Here is a 12,197-nt window from a genome sequence, read left to right as displayed (position 1 = left end):
ATTAACCCTAACCTAACCTAACCTAACCTAACCTAACCTAACCGTTAAGATGAGTACCTATGTTGGTGTAGGTCACAGAACTGTTTAAACTAAAGCGGTTTCGTTTCGTTGCAGGTCACTGGAGCTCTGAGGTCCTGAGTCAAGTAAGTCACTAACTTCGTGTGTAAACTCATTTAGTGTTTCCCCCTTCAGCTGTGATACTAACCCCCAGCCCAGTTCAGCGTGTGGCAGTCGTAACACGTGTACAGTGAAACCTCTATTTAACTGACTATATCAAGATGCAAATACGCTATGTCGAGGGTTCGTTATATGTGAGCCACTTCATCTATCTGATTATATGGAGAGAGAAGTCCGCCATATCGAGGTTTCACTGTATCTCTCACTAAAGTCCGTCATATCAAGGTTTCACTGTATCTCTCACTAAAGTCCGTCATATCAAGGTTTTACTGTATCTCTCACTAAAGTCCGTCATATCAAGGTTTCACTGTATCTCTCACTAAGTCCGCCATATCAAGGTTTCACTGTATCTCTCACTAAAGTCCGTCATATCAAGGTTTCACTGTATCTCTCACTAAAGTCCGTATATCAAGGTTTCACTGTATCTCTCACTAAGTCCGTCATATCAAGGTTTCACTGTATATCTCTAAGTCCGTCATAATAAGATTCACTGTATCTCTCACTAAAGTCCGTCATATCAGGTTTCACTGTATCTCTCACTAAGTCCGCCATATCAAGGTTTCATATCTCTCACTAAAGTCCGCCATATCAAGGTTTCACTGTATCTCTCACTAAAGTCCGTCTATCAAGGTTTCACTGTATATCTCACTAAAGTCCGTCATATTAAGGATTCACTGTATCTCTCACTAAAGTCCGTCATATCAAGGTTTCACTGTATCTCTCACTAAAGTCCGTCATATCAAGTTTCACTGTATCTCTCACTAAAGTCCGTCATATCAAGGTTTCACTGTATCTCTCACTAAAGTCCGTCATATCAAGGTTTCACTGTATCTCTCACTAAAGTCCGCCATATCAAGGTTTCACTGTATCTCTCACTAAAGTCCGTCATATCAAGGTTTCACTGTATCTCTCACTAAAGTCCGTCATATCAAGGTTTCACTATATCTCTCACAATTATCTCCTGGGTTCAATCTCCGACCCGGGACAGATGTGACCCCTAGCAAAAGAAGGACAGGTGTGTTCTTTTAATTGCAGGTAGCTGTTTCCTCCGTACTAACACTGGACAACAAAGTACAGACAGACTGACTTCGTTAATGACGAATATTGTAATGATAAATGCCCCCCTCCCCCCCAGCATATTGCACTGGATGATTGGAACACCCTAACGCCACCTGGAGGGGTTTAGGTGAGGTTATCGTGAGGTTAGGTTAGCTTAGTGTGAGGTTAGGTTAGTGTTAGCGTGAGGTTAGATTAGCGTGAGGCTAGGTTAGCTTGTTAGGTTATTTTAGCGCGAAGTTAGGTTAGATTAGGTTAGCGAGAGGTTAGGTTTGCGAGAGGTTAGGTTAGCGTGAGGTTGGGTTTGGTTGACGTGAGGTTGGGTTAGATTAACGTGAGGTTAGATTAGGTTTGAGTTCTCATAGATTAGCGTTAAGGTTAGGTTCGCGTGAGGTTAGCGTTAGATTAGATTAGGTTTGTATAAGTGTGGTTCATCTTGACGTCAAATAAGCTGGGGCAAATCTTAAGGTGACCCCAACGTTTAGGAGACTGAGATAACGGCATGTGGTACAGGGACAATAACTCACTCTTTAGGGTTAGGTTAAGTTAGGTGAGTTTGTCCTCAGTAACCCCATCCCCTCCCCATACCCCCCATCATGTTGTGAGAGAAGACCAACGGTAAGGTAAGGAGAGCCTCCACTGGACACCAAGTGATAAGGGAAACACATTACATCCAGGTCTACAGATGAAGTTACTTAAGAGGCGGCGGCTGACGTCATCTTCTCTACTTTGGTGTGAGTGTGTGTGTGGTTATATAAAGAGTCGATAAGCTATTTATATCTTTGTGTCATTTTTATAGAAATTCACATATAATTTATCTACCAAAATTAAGAATATATACATTAATTATCCACAAAGGTGTTAATAAACTGTTATATTTATTGTAAAGTAAACAGTAACATTAGTTGGTGTTTCCCTGCAGTGTTAGTAGCCAGCAGGTGTGGGTGTTCTCTTGGCTGCAATGTTTACCTCAGCTATTTGTGGTGTCGGTCACCATGACATACAAGTAGCGTGCGGTGGTCGAATGCGCCCCGCGTCTCTCTGACCCTTGTTTATGTGATGATGTGTTACAGGGTGTAGTGATGTGTTACAGTGTGTGGTGATGTGTTATAGTGTGTGGTGATGTGTTATAGTGTGTGGTGATGTGTTATAGTGTGTGGTGATGTGTTATAGTGTGTGGTGATGTGTTATAGTGTGTGGTGATGTGTTGTGTGTGTGTGTGTGTGTGTGTGTGTGTGTGTGTGTGTGTGTGTGTGTGTGTGTGTGTGTGTGTGTGTGTTATAGGGTGTAGTGATGTGTTATAGTGTGTGGTGATGTGTTATAGTGTGTGGTGTGTGTTATAGTGTGTGGTGATGTGTTATAGTGTGTGGTGTGTTGGTGTGTGTGTGTGTGTGTGTGTGTGTGTGTGTGTGTGTTTATGGGGTTGGTGTTATGGTGTGTGGTTGTGTTATGGTGTGTGGTGATGTTACAGGGGTTGTATTGATGTGTTATAGTGTGTGGTGATGTGTTGGTGTGTGTGTTACAGGGGTTGTGGTGATGTGTTTTGGTGTGTGGTGTGTTATGGTGTGTGGTGATGTGTTATGGTGTGTGTGGTGTGTTATAGTGTGGTGTTACAGGGGTGTGTGATGTGTTATAGTGTGTGTGTGTTATAGTGTGTGGTGATGTGTTACAGGGTGTAGTGATGTGTTATAGTGTGTGGTGATGTGTTAGTGTGTGTGTGTGTGTGTGTGTGTGTGTGTGTGTGTGTGTGTGTGTGTGTGTTATGGGGTGTGGTGTGTTATAGTGTGTGGTGATGTGTTATAGTGTGTGTGTGTTATAGAGTGTGGTGATGTGTTATAGTGTGTGGTGTGTTACAGGGTGATTGATGTGTTATAGTGTGTGGTGTGTTATAGTGTGTGGTGATGTGTTACAGGGTGTAGTGATGTGTTATAGTGTGTGGTGATGTGTTACAGGGTTGTAGTGATGTGTTATAGTGTGTGGTGATGTGTTACAGGGTGTAGTGATGTGTTATAGGGTGTGGTGATGTGTTATAGTGTGTGGTGATGTGTTATAGTGTGTGTGGTGATGTGTTATAGTGTGGTGATGTGTTATAGTGTGTGGTGATGTTACAGGGTGTAGTGATGTGTTATAGGGTGTGGTGATGTGTTATAGTGTGTGTTAATGTGTTGTAGTGTAGTGATGTGTTATAGGGTGTGGTGATGTGTTATAGGGTGTGGTGATGTGTTATAGTGTGTGGTGATGTGTTATTGTGTGTGATGTGTTACAGGGTGTATTGATGTGTTATAGTGTGTGGTGATGTGTGATATGGTGTAGTGATGTGTTATAGGGTGTGTTGATGTGTTATAGGGTGTGGTGTGTTATAGAGGTGTGGTGTTGCAGGTGTGTGTGTGTGTGTGTGTGTGTGTGTGTTGTAGGGTGTAGTAATGTGTTATAGGGGTGTGGTGATGTGTTATAGGGTGCAGTGATGTGTTATAGTGTGTGGTGTGTTATAGTGTGTGGTGATGTGTTACAGGTGTAGTGATGTGTTATAGGGTGTGGTGATGTGTTATAGGGTGCAGTGATGTGTTATAGTGTGTGTGTGTGTTATAGTGTGTGGTGATGTGTTACAGGGTGTAGTGATGTGTTACAGGGTGTAGTGATGTGTTATAGTGTGTGGTGATGTGTTACAGGGTGTAGTGATGTGTTATAGGGTGTGTTGATGTGTTATAGTGTGTGGTGATGTGTTGTGTGTGTGGTGATGTGTTGTGTGTGTGGTGATGTGTTACAGGGTGTAGTGATGTGTTATGGGGTGTGGTGATGTGTTATAGTGTGTGGTGATGTGTTACAGGGTGTGATGTGTTATAGTGTGTGGTGATGTGTTATAGTGTGTGGTGATGTGTTACAGGGTGTAGTGATGTGTTATAGGGTGTGGTGATGTGTTATAGTGTGTGGTGATGTGTTAGAGTGTGTGTGGTGATGTGTTATAGGGTGTGGTGATGTGTTATAGTGTGTGTGTGTTACAGGGGTGTGATGTGTTATAGGGGTGTGGTGATGTGTTATAGTGTGTGGTGATGTGTTATAGTGTGTGGTGATGTGTTATAGTGTGTGGTGATGTGTTATAGTGTGTGGTGATGTATTATAGTGTCTGTGGTGATGTGTTATAGTGTGTGGTGATGTGTTATAGTGTGTGGTGATGTGTTATGAGTGTGGTGATGTGTTATAGTGTGTGGTGATGTGTTACAGGGTGTGGTGATGTGTTATAGGGTGTGGTGATGTGTTATAGGGTGTTGTGATGTGTTATAGTGGTGGTGATGTGTTATAGTGTGTGGTGATGTGTTATAGTGTGTGGTGATGTGTTATAGTGTGTGGTGATGTGTTATAGGGTGTGGTGATGTGTTATAGGTGTGGTGATGTGTTGCAGTGTGTGTGTGTGTGTGTGTTATAGGGGTGTAGTGATGTGTTATAGTGTGTGGTGTGTTACAGGGTATAGTGTTGTGTTATAGTGTGTGGTGATGTGTTATAGTGTGTGGTGATGTTAGGGTGTGGTGTTACAGGGTATAGTGTGTTATAGTGTTGGTGATGTATTATAGTGTCTGTGGTTATGTGTTATAGTGTGTGGTGATGTGTTACAGGGTATAGTGATGTGTTATAGTGTGTGGTGATGTGTTATAGTGTGTGGTGATGTGTTATAGGGTGCGGTGATGTGTTATAGTGTGTTGTGATGTGTTAAGAGTGTGGTGATGTGTTAGTGTGTGGTGATGTGTTATAGGGTGTGGTGATGTGTTATAGTGTGTAGTGATGTGTTATAGTGTGTTGTGATGTGTTATAGTGTGTGGTGATGTGTTAGTGTGTGGTGATGTGTTGGTGTGGTGTTATGGTGTGGTGATGTGTTGTAGTGTATGGTGATGTGTTATAGTGTGGTGATGTGTTACAGGGTGTAGTGATGTGTTATAGTGTGTGGTGATGTGTTATAGTGTGTGGTGATGTGTTACAGGGGTGTAGTGATGTGTTATAGGGGTGTGTGGTGGTGTGTTGGTTTGTGGTGATGTGTTGCAGGGGTGTAGTGATGTGTTATAGTGTGTGTTAATGTGTTGTAGTGTGGTGATGTGTTATAGGGTGTGGTGATGTGTTATAGTGTGTGTTAATGTGTTGTGGTGTGGTGATGTGTTATAGGGTGTGGTGATGTGTTATAGGGTGTGGTGATGTGGTGTGTGGTGATGTGTTAGTGTGTTGCAGTGTGTGTGGTGATGTGTGTTACAGTGTGTTGCAGTGTGTGTGGTGATGTGTTATAGTGTAGTGATGTGTTAGTGTGTTGCAGTGTGTGTGGTGATGTGTTATAGTGTGTGATGATGTGTTAGTGTGTTGCAGCATGTGGTGATGTGTGTTGAACTGTGTGTGGTGATGTGTTGCAGTGTGTGTGTGATGTGTTGTAGTGTGTGGTGATGTGTTGTAGTGTGTGGTGATGTGTTATAGTGTGTTATATGTGTTATAGTGTGGTGATTTGTTAGTGTGTTGCCGTGTGTGTGATATTTTATAGTGTGTGGTGAAGTGTTACACACACACACACACACACACACACACACACACTACTAGTTACACACATTACAGAAGTTGTACATGTGGGGGACTACATCTAGTGCGGGAGGGGCGGCGGCAGCGTCTTTCCGGCATTGGCGCTTGTCTGCCTCTGTTTACAGTCGGGCTAACTCGAAAGTATTGACACCTTCTCGTGTGGTGCTCCTCTTAAGAGTTACGGTGTAGACTCTTTGTAGAGTAATCGTCTCCCAGGTGAGGGGGTCGATTTGGCACTTTTTCAGGTTTGTCTTAAGACTCTCCTAATATCTTTTCAATTGCCCGCTAGTTTTACGTTTACTATTCGTTAGATGACTATAAAGTAGCTGCTTTGGCAGTATACTGTCACACACACACACACACACACACAACTTTCTTCCCTCATTATAAAGGTAATGACAGGAACCAATTCCTGTTACGGCGGATGTTAAAAAAAGTCATCTTATTCTGTGTTGAGAATTTGTGACACAACAAACTCCTTGTGTCTCGTCGACTTGTGAAACTGTACAATATGTTCCTTTGTGTTGAAACTTACGGCAAGTCATGTCTTTATTGTCACCTGAAGATTACCCACCCGCAGTTTATTTCTCCTGATGGATAAACACGCTAACGCTCTTTGGGGGGTTAGGTTAGGTTAGGTTAGCGTTAGTGTGTCCGATCTTCAGACTAAATAAGCTGGGGTGTCCGATCTTCAGGAAGAATAAGCTGGGTGGTCCAATCTTCAGGAAGAATAAGCTGGGATGTCCAATCTTCAGATAGAATAAGCTGGGGTTTCCAATCTTCAGGTAGAATAAGCTGGGGTTTCCAATCTTCAGGTAGAGTAAGCTGGGGTGTCCAATTTTCAGGTAGAATAACCCAGGGTGTCCAATCTTCAGGTAGAATAAGCTGGGGTGTCCAATCTTCAGGTAGAATAAGCTGGGGTGTCCAATCTTCAGTTTATCCTTAATTTTATGGTTGGTAAATAAAGGAATTTTTACCCTTTCTTAAAATATAGAAAATTATATTATAGGACCATTAGTTGTGAGTGTCAGGACCATTAGTTGTGAGTGTCAGGACCATTAGTTGTGAGTGTCAGGACCATTAGTTGTGAGTGTCAGGACCATTAGTTGTGAGTGTCAGAACCATTGGTTGTGAGTGTCAGGACCATTAGTTGTGAGTGCCAGGACCATTGGTTGTGGTGTCAGGACCATTGGTTGTGAGTGTCAGGACCATTGAGTTGTGAGTGTCAGGACCATGGTTGTGAGTGTCAGGACCATTAGTTGTGAGTGTCAGGACCATTGGTTGTGAGTGTCAGAACCATTGGTTGTGAGTGTCAGGACCATTAGTTGTGAGTGTCAGGACCATTGGTTGTGAGTGTCAGGACCATTGGTTTGTGAGTGTCAGGACCATTAGTTGTGAGTGTCAGGACCATTAGTTGTGAGTGCCAGGACCATGGTTGTGAGTGTCAGGACCATGGTTGTGGTGTCAGGACCATGGTTGTGAGTGTCAGGACCATGGTTGTGAGTGTCAGGACCATTAGTTGTGAGTGTCAGGACCATTAGTTGTGAGTGTCAGAACCATTGGTTGTGAGTGTCAGGACCATTAGTTGAGTGTCAGGACCATTAGTTGTGATGTCAGGACCATTAGTTGTGAGTGTCAGGACCATTAGTTGTGAGTGTCAGACCATTGGTTGAGTGTCAGAACCATTAGTTGTGATGTCAGGACCATTAGTTGTGAGTGTCAGGACCATTAGTTGAGTGTCAGGACCATTGGTTGTGAGAGTGTCAGGACCATGGTTGTGAGTGTCAGGACCATTAGTTGTGAGTGTCAGGACCATGGTTGTGAGTGTCAGGACCATTGGTTGTGTGTCAGGACCATGGTTGTGAGTGTCAGGACCATTAGTTGTGATGTCAGGCCATTAGTTGTGAGTGTCAGGACCATTAGTTGTGAGTGTCAGGACCATTAGTTGTGAGTGTCAGGACCATTGGTTGTAGTGTCAGGACCATTGGTCATGGTGTCAGGACCATTGGTTGTGAGTGTCAGGACCATTAGTTGAGTGTCAGAACCATTAGTTGTGAGTGTCAGGACCATTAGTTGTGAGTGTCAGGACCATTGGTTGAGTGTCAGAACCATGGTTGTGAGTGTCAGGACATTGGTTGGATGTCAGGACCGTGGTTGTGGTGTCAGGACCATGGTTGAGTGTCAGGACATTGGTTGTGAGTGTCAGGACCATTGGTTGATGTCAGGACCATTGGTTGAGTGTAGAACCATTGGTTGAGTGTCAGGACCATGGTTGTGAGTGTCAGGACCATTGGGTGAGTGTCAGGACCATTAGTTGTGAGTGTCAGGGCCATTAGTTGTGAGTGTCAGGACCATGGTTGTGAGTGTCAGAACCATTAGTTGAGTTGTCAGGACCATAGTTGATTGTCAGAACCATTGGTTGAGTGTGTCAGGACCAATAGTTGTGAGTGTCGGGACCATTGGTTGTGAGTGTCAGAGCCATTGGTTGGTGTCAGGACCATAGTTGATTGTCAGGACCATTAGTTGAGTGTCAGGACCATTAGTTGTGAGTGTCAGGACCATGGTTGTGAGTGTCAGAACCATTAGTTGAGTTGTCAGGACCATAGTTGATTGTCAGGACCATGGTTAGTGTCAGGACCATTAGTTGTGAGTGTCAGGACCATGGTTGTGAGTGTCAGAACAATTAGTTGAGTTGTCAGGACCATAGTTGATTGTCAGGACCATTAATTGGTGTCAGGACCATTGGTTGTGATGTCAGGACCATTGTTGGAGTGTCAGGACCATTGGTTGTGGTGTCAGGACCATTGGTTGTGAGTGTCAGGACCATTAGTTGTGAGTGTCAGAACCATTAGTTGTGGTGTCAGGACCATTGGTTGATTGTCAGGACCATTAGTTGAGTGTCAGGACCATTAGTTGTGAGTGTCAGGACCATTAGGTGAGTGTCAGGACCATTAGTTGTAGTGTCAGGACCATTAATTGTGATGCCAAGACCATTAGTTGTAGTGTCAGGATTTGGTTGTGAGTGTCGGACCATAAGTTGTGAGTGTCAGGACCTGTTGTGAGTGTCGGACCATTGGTTGTGGTGTCAGGACCATAGGTTTGGTGTCAGGACCATTAGTTGTGAGTGTCAGGACCATTAGTTGTAGTGTCAGGACCATTAGTTGTGAGTGTCGGACCATTGGTTGTGAGTGTCAGGACCATTAGTAGTTGGTCAGGACCATTGGTTGTGGTGTCAGGACCATTGGTTGTAGTGTCAGGACCATTAGTTGGGTGCCAGGACCATGGTTGTGAGTGTCAGGACCATAAGTTGTGAGTGTCAGGACCATTAGTTGTGGTGTCAGGACCATGGTTGGGAGTGTCGGACCATAAGTTGTGGTGTCAGGACCATTAGTTGTGAGTGTCAGGACCATAAGTTGGGAGTGTCAGGACCATTAGTTGTGAGTGTCAGGACTATGAGTTGTGGTGTCAGACCATTAGTTGTGAGTGTCAGGACCATTGGTTGTGAGTGTCAGGACCATTGGTTGTGGTGTCAGGACCATGGTTGTGAGTGTCAGGACCATAAGTTGTGGGTGTCAGGACCACTAGTTGTGAGTGTCAGGACCATTAGTTGTGAGTGTCAGGACCATTAGTTGTGATGTCAGGACCATAAGTTGTGAGTGTCAGGACCATTGGTTGTGAGTGTCAGGACCATTAGTTGTGAGTGTGTCAGGACCATTAGTTGTGAGTGTCAGGACCATTGGTTGTGAGTGTCTGGACCATTAGTTGTGGAGTGTCAGGACCATGGTTGTAGTGTCAGGACCATTAGTGGAAGTGTCAGGACCATTAGTTGTGAGTGTCAGGACCATTAGTTGATGTCAGGACCATTGGTTGAGTGCCAGGACCATTAGTTGTGAGTGTCAGGACCATAAGTTGAGTGTCAGGACCATTAGTTGTGAGTGTCAGGACCATTAGTTGGGAGTGTCAGGACCATAAGTTGTAGTGTCAGGACCATGGTTGTAGTGTCAGGACCATTAGTTGTGAGTGTCAGGACCATTAGTTGTGAGTGTCAGGACCATTAGTTGTGAGTGTCAGGACCATTAGTTGTGAGTGTCAGGACCATTAGTTGTGGTGTCAGGACCATTAGTTGTGAGTGTCAGGACCATTAGGTTGGTGCCAGGACCATTAGTTGTGAGTGTCAGGACCATAAGTTGGGAGTGTCAGGACCATGGTTATTGAGTGTCAGGACTATGAGTTGGGATTATCAGGACCATGGTTGTGAGTGTCAGGACCATGGTTGGAGTGCCAGGACCATAAGTTGTGAGTGTCAGGACCATTGGTTGTGAGTGCCAGGACCATAAGTTGGGGTGTCAGGACCATTAGTTGTGAGTGTCAGGACATTAGTTGTAGTGTGGGACCATGGTTGGTGCCAGGCCATTGGTTGTCAGTGCCAGGACCATTAGTTGTGAGTGTCAGGACCATTGGTTGTGAGTGTCAGGACCATTAGTTGTGAGTGGGACCATAAGTTGGGAGTGTCAGGACCATTAGTTGTGAGTGTCAGGACCATTAGTTGTAGTGTCAGGACCATTAGTTGTGAATGCTGGGACCATAAGTTGGGAGTGTCAGGACCATTAGTTGTGAGTGTCAGGACCATTAGTTGTGAGTGCCAGGACCATAAGTTGGGAGTGACAGGACATTAGTTGAGTGTCAGGACCATGGTTGTGAGTGTCAGGACTATGAGTTGTGAGTGTCAGGACCATTAGTTGTGGTGCCAGGACTATGAGTTGGGATTATCAGGACCATTAGTTGTGAGTGTCAGGACCATTGGTTGTGGTGTCAGGACCATTAGTTGTGAGTGTCAGGACTATGAGTTGGGATTATCAGGACCATGGTTGTGAGTGTCAGGACCATTAGTTGTGAGTGCCAGGACCATGAGGTTGGTGTCATGCCCATGGTTGTGAGTGCCAGGACCATAAGTTGGGAGTGTCGGACATTAGTTGTGAGTGTCAGACCATTGGTTGTAGTGCCAGGACCATGAGTTGTGGTGTCAGGACCATGAGTTGGGAGTGTCAGGACCATTAGTTGAGTGTCAGAACGATTGGTTGAATGTCACGATCATTAGTTGTGAGTGTCAGGACCATTAGTTGAGTGTCAGAACCATTGTTGAATGTCAGGACCATTAGATGAGTGTCACGACCATTAGTTGTGAGTGTCACGACCATTAGTTGTGATGTCAGGACCATTAGTTGGTGTCAGGAACATTAGTTGAGTGTCAGGACCATTAGTTGTGAGGTCAGGACCATGGTTGTGAGTGTCAGGCCCATGGTTGAGTGTCAGGACCATTGGTTGAGTGTCAGGACCATGGTTGAGTGTCAGGACATTGGTTGGTGTCAGGATCAGTACCAGACACTACAGTAAGTCTCGCGTTACCTTTATGTCTCACTGAAGAAAGAGGCGCTACCAGAGACAGGTGCCACTAGAGGTGCCACTGGAGACAGGTGCTACTAGAGACGGGTGCCACTGGAGACAGGTGCTACTAGAGACGGGTGCCACTAGAGACAGGTGCCTAGAGAGACAGGCGCCACTAGGGACAGAGAGAAGTAGTAAAGTATTGACCATAGGAGACATTATAGATTTATCAATATGGTATGTTGACCAGTGATGGACACACACACACACACACACACACACACACACACACACACACACACACACACACACACACACACACACACTCTTACCTGCTGACGTCAAGAATGGATTGTGTATGTGTGTGTGTGTGTGTGTGTGTGTGTGTGGCACAAGTCTAAGATAAGAGGAATTAAGTCTGACTAATTCCTAATCTCATATCACCATAGACGGATAATGCTGTGAGTTTATTTCACTATTGTTATTTGTGTGTATTGCAGATAACACATTAAATGTGTTACTTGTGCCTCTCATAATGCAAGAATTGGTCACATCGAGGGAACAGAAAGTCCCTATTTTACCTGTCATCTGGGATTTCAGTATAAATGAAGCACGTTACAGCTGTACCAATATTACTGTTAGATTCCGTGGGGCTGAAAACAATGGGTTATACCACAAAGATGATCACAGCAGGCAGATACATATTGCCTCAGTCTTTAAAATGTTCCTCATAGTATCTGAGATCTTTCCCTTATACTCTGGACTACAGGACCTTCAGGACTTTTGGGACATTTACCTCTTAACAAAAGGACACCAACCACTTATTAAGAAAGAAACATTAAGGACTCTGGACAGTGAAGATTTCGGACATTTATATCGATAAAAGAACTTACTAAAGATAAGAGGGACCTTGGCATACCACTGGGTGATTAATAACATGTTTTACGGGTAGTGTGTGCCAAGAATACCTGGGGTGGGTGACGGTGTGGGGTGGGTGACGGTGTGAGGTGGGTGACGGTGAAAGGTGG

The sequence above is a fragment of the Homarus americanus genome, unplaced genomic scaffold (genome assembly GCF_018991925.1).
Source record: "Homarus americanus isolate GMGI-L3 unplaced genomic scaffold, GMGI_Hamer_2.0 scaffold25827, whole genome shotgun sequence".
In the NCBI taxonomy this organism is placed as follows: Eukaryota; Metazoa; Arthropoda; class Malacostraca; order Decapoda; family Nephropidae; genus Homarus; species Homarus americanus.
Note: the sequence above shows the minus strand (reverse complement) of the source record.